This window comes from Cebus imitator, unplaced genomic scaffold (assembly GCF_001604975.1).
Source record: "Cebus imitator isolate Cc_AM_T3 unplaced genomic scaffold, Cebus_imitator-1.0 Scaffold231, whole genome shotgun sequence".
In the NCBI taxonomy this organism is placed as follows: Eukaryota; Metazoa; Chordata; class Mammalia; order Primates; family Cebidae; genus Cebus; species Cebus imitator.
In genome coordinates, this window is record NW_016107546.1 from 2,993,887 (window position 1) to 2,999,106 (window position 5,220).

At 45.8% G+C, this 5,220-nt stretch overlaps 1 pseudogene; it reads right to left on the reverse strand.

The window, feature by feature from the left end:
• Positions 1-3,558: 3,558 nt before the first annotated feature.
• LOC119466810 lies at positions 3,559-4,794 on the reverse strand (annotated as a pseudogene).
• Positions 4,795-5,220: the final 426 nt, after the last annotated feature.

The window sequence follows — 5,220 nt, forward strand, 5'->3', positions numbered from 1 at the left end:
AGAGACGGGGTTTCACCATGTTGACCAGGATGGTCTCGATCTCTTGACCTCGTGATCCACCCGCCTCGGCCTCCCAAAATGCTGGGATTACAGGCTTGAGCCACCGCGCCCGGCTAGATGAACTTTCAAATCACTGCACTAGTGCTTGTTCATTGCATTAAATTTGGAAAACACGAAAAATGCACAAGGAAAAATAAAAGTCAGTAATCCCACTCTTGAGATGATCACCATGAACATTTTAGTTTGACCCCGTTTAAGATGGTCCCTGCCTAGGATATGAATGAGCCTCCAGTAAAACCTAGACTTGATGATAGGTTGCAAAATTTTCCCCAATGTCCCATTATTGGCCCTTCACAAGATCAAGGGACAGCATTGTTCCTGTCGGAAAACCAGTGTTGGCTCTTGTCTTTCATTCACTTATCCATTTGATAGTTATTTAGTGAGCATTTATCATGTGTCGGGTACTGTGCCAGGCACTGGGAATACAAATAGGAATGAGTGAGTTCTAGTCCCTGCCTTCGTGGAGATTACACTTCAGCCAGGAAAACACAGCAAACACTCATTATAATTACGAACCAAGGCAGGCCACCAGGAGATGGTATAATAGTGTCTCTTGACATATCCCAGATTAAGTGAGGCCTATGCTAGGATCAGCCTTGCTGCTCTGCGTGGCCGCCAGATGATCATGAGCTCTGGCAGCCTGTCAGAAATGCAGAATCCCAGGCTCCATCCAGGTCTCCTGAATCAGAATTTACTTTGTAACAAGTTCCCGGGAAATTCACAGGCACTGGAGGGTTTGAAAAGCCCTGTCTATGGCCAGGCGTGGTGGCTCATGCCTGTAATCCAAGCACTTTGGAGGCCAAGGCGTGTGGATCACCTGAGGTCGGGAGTTCAAGACCAGCCTGACCAACATGGTGAAACCCTGTCTTAAAAAAAAAAGGAAGAAAAGCCCTGGTCTAAAGCAAGAGTAGCGATGAGCAGTTCAGGGCAGGGGCGGGAGGCATTCCAGGCTGAGGGCCTGTGAGCAGTTCCCCTCGGGAAGGCACAGGGCCTTTGCAGACCATGAACACCCGTGTGCTGGAACCCCGGCCAGATCAGGGGGTGAATCTGCAGGAGCTGGGCCAAGCAGGGTCTTCATGTGGGGCTAGCCTGCCACCCGGGGCCTCTCCAGACCCTCTTGGAGGAGCCTTGTTTCCTCAATTGCTAAGGAACCAGGATCTCTTCCAGCCTCCTTGGTTGTTGTGAGGATCAAATTGGTTACTGTATCTGAAAACATTCACAACTCTGAGGTCCCATTCCTTTGGTTTTGAAAAGAAACACAGAAGAGCTACAGTTTTTGTTGTTGTTGCTGTTTTTTGAGCCAGAGCCTTGCTCTGTCACCAGGCTGGAGTGCAGTGGCGCGATCTCAGCTCACTGCAATCTCCGCCTCCTGGGCTTGAGCGATTCTCCTGCCTCAGCCTCCCAAGTAGCTGGGACTACAGGCCTACAGGTGCGTGCCACCATGCCCAGCTAATTTTTGTATTTTCTGTTTGGTGAAACATGGGGTTTCACCATGTTGGCCAGGATGGTCTCGATCTCTTGACCTTGTGATCCGCCTGCCTCAGCCTTCCAAAGTGCTGGGATTACGGGTGTGAGCCACCACACCAGGCCAAGAGCTGCAGTTTTGCTGGATGTTCACTGAACTGTCTTACCATGTCTAGAACAACTGTGACTAGAACAACTGACCGGTGAGGCAGAACTGAACATGCAAATCATGGAGCTTTTGTGAACAGCTGGTCAATCACATGAGGCTCCAAACTCTTTGCAAACACAGATAGTGATTAAAAAAAAAAAAAAAAAAAAAGACCCTCTTTAGCTCTCCCTTCAGGGGTTGAGAGAAGTAACGTAGATGGGGTGGAATGGGGGTCACATATAGTGGAACCTGTGGGGTTAGGGCACCACAGGGCCAGCATTTCCTCTCCCATCCCACACTCACTGCTCACTTCTGGCTCTAGAAGTTAATCTTATTTTTCAGACTCCAGGCAGCACGGGGCCCCCTATTGTGTCGTCAGCTGCCAGATGAATGGGTCACAGAGGGAAGCCTGCAGGGATGCCTCCCGGCCTTTGCATTGTCTTCCTCTTCACTTTGAGGGCCAGGGAGAACAGATAGAACTTAAAAAAAGAAAATCTAAATCCAAACAAAACCACCGCCGAAGAAAATAAACAGGACACCTCAACACCCCCACAGATGAAAGGCCTTGAGTTTCATGAAGTCTTCTCATTACTTACTCGTATTAATCGGACTGAAGTGTCTGGTTTCCAAAGCTCTTACCTACAACAGGGCTCCTCCTTGGCTACACCTTTGTAATTCTAAACCAGGCTTAGAAGATGGGCGGGTGACCCTGAGAGCTCCTCTTTGTTCTCCATTTGCAGATTCTATTATGTAACATATCAGCTAATCAGCTGGATTTACAACCCGAAACCGCTCCACCTCCTCTGTATCTCTTATTGACATTTATATAACACAAGTCCTCAAAGGTGTCCACCGCACCCTTTCGGCATGTATCATTTTATTTATCCTCACAACGGTCATGGGCTTTTCATTTTTGTTTTAAATTCCCATTTCATGGAAAGGCAAATGGAGGCAAAGACACATCAAGTGAGCAGTTTAGACTACACGACTGGACTTAATCATCAGCGTCTGGGTAGGACCAATAGTTAGAAGTAGTCAGAAGTTTTAATACTCACTTCAGAGGTTCTTTCATCATCATCCTTATTTGAAAATTATTTTTGTCTAATATCTTTAATAATTATATCATTTCTAAAGCTTTCTTCCACAAAGGGGCATTAGAGTTCTTCAATTTACTGCAAACATATCTTTTTTAAAGAAGTTGGCCCTTATATTGAAGCTATAATACAAATTTTCTATTTTCTTTTCTTTTCTTTTTTTTTGAGACAGAATTTCACTCTTGTTGCTCCACCAGGCTGGAGAGCAATGGTGTGATCTCAGCTCACGACAACCTTCACCTCCCAGGTTCAAGTGATTCTCCTGCCTCAGCCTCCTGAGTATCTGGGATTACAGGTATGTGCCACCATGCCCGGCTAATTCTGTATTTTTAGTAGAGACAGGGATTCTCCATGTTGGTCAGGCTGGTCTCGAACTCCCGACCTCAGGTGATCCACCCTCCTCGGCCTCCCAAAGTGCTGTGATTACATGTGTGAGCCACCACACCTGGCTATAAAACAAATTTTAAAATTACTGGCATTATACTGTAAAGCATAATGAAGAACATCTTATTTATTTATTTATTTATTTGAGACAGGGTCTCACTCTGTCACCCAGGCTGGACTACAGTGGCACAACCTCTGCTCACTGCAACCTTCACCTTCTGGGTTCAAGAGATTCTCGTGCCTCAGCCTCCCGAGTAGCTGAGATTACAGGCACCTTCCACCATGCTCGGGTCATTTTTTTGTAGTTTTAGTAGAGACAGGGTTTCACCATTTTGGCCAGGCTGTTCTTGAACTCCTGACCTCAGGTGATCCACCCACCTTGGCCTCCCAAAGTACCGTGCCCGGCCATAAAATCTTATCTAAGTAAAAAGGGGATTTATATTTCACAGGGCAATAAATGCAGCAGATTTCTTATTTTTCTATATCTACAACCAATGATGATATTTTATAGGCTAATTTCTAAAGAGAAGCACTTTTTAAATGATAAAAGCCACGTTTTGTTCAGAAATGCTACTGTTCACCGACCATGTAAGTTGTTTTACAGCACATACCAGTTTGACAGGCTCCAGGTGGCAAAATGCTAAGTTGTGGGTTCAGTAGTGTCCAGCTAGTTGTTTTTCTGAGATCCGGCAGCATGTACGGTTGAGAGAGGACACTGTGTTGCCGCCACTTCTCATAGCTGAGTCTGCTATGGTAGACCATTCATGTTCTTAAGATGCAAGTCTTAGCAAAAAGCCTCCCACAAATCCACTGGAGATCGCAATGTTCTGTTTAATCCATTCTGTTGCTCCTTCAATTGTATGGTTGATTTCAGGTGCTGCTTTATTTGCTCATTTCTTGGTCTTTTTGCTTTATGTCTTTTTTAACTCTCTTCCAGTCAGTTTGGAAGTCACTGCAGTTGCTGCAAGCTTCCCAACTTTTTTGGGAGCAAAAATCCTGCATACCAGCCAGTCACACCACACATTCCAATCTGGGTAGCTACTGAATATTTTTCTTTTTTTTCTTTTTTTTGAGATGGAGTCTCCTTCTGTTGCCCAGGCTGGAGTGCAGTGGCACGATCTGGGCTCACTGCAACCTCTGCCTCCTGGGTTCAAGCGATTATTCTGCCTCAGCCTCCTGAGTAGCTGGGATTACAGGCTCGCGCCACCACGCCCAGCTAATTTTTGTATTTTTAGTAGAGATTGGCTTTCACCATGTTGGTCAGGCTGGTCTCGAACACCTAACTTCGTGATCCACTCACTTTGGCCTCCCAAAGTGCTAGGATTACAGGTGTGAGCCACCTCGCCCGGTGCTACTGAGCATTTTTCTGTAACACCGTAAGTCCCAAACTGGGGTCAAATACTCAGTTCTACCACTGATGTCTTCTTGCATACTTAGTTAAATCCAACACTTCATAACAGTCATCATCACTTTCAAATCATCACTTGGGGACTGGGGTTAGAAGTCACCATGACACCACGGGTGGCCTATTTTGGGGTGGCCCCTGCCTGCCCTCCTCTTCCTGGCACTTTCAGAAAATAAGTAACAAGAAAATACTGAGAAGAAAATATGAATAGTCTTATTAAGCAAATGGGCTTGTGACCGGTGGAGGGTGTCCAGGTTCTCAGAGTCTTGAACCAAGAATTGGACAAAACACACAAAGCAAGGAAGGAATGAAAGAGATTTATTGAAAATGAAAATACACTCCACAGTGTGAGAGCAGCCTGAGCATAGGGGCTCAAATGCCCTGTTACAGAATTTTGGGGAGTTTAAATATCCCCTAGAGGACTCCATTGGTTACTTCGCTTACACTCTACGTAAATGACTAGGATAAAGTCAAGTCTTTTACAGCTATGCCCTTTGGAGAGAATATTTCCTGTTACAGCTGAAGTGTGAATTGGTCTTATGTTCCCGGCCTCCGGACCCTGTTTTCCTGCCTCAGGCTCACTGCCCCGATGTACACAGAAGCCAATACCATGGTACTGGCTTTTGAGAAAAGAAAGGCTTTATTGCAAGACCAGCCGGCAAGGA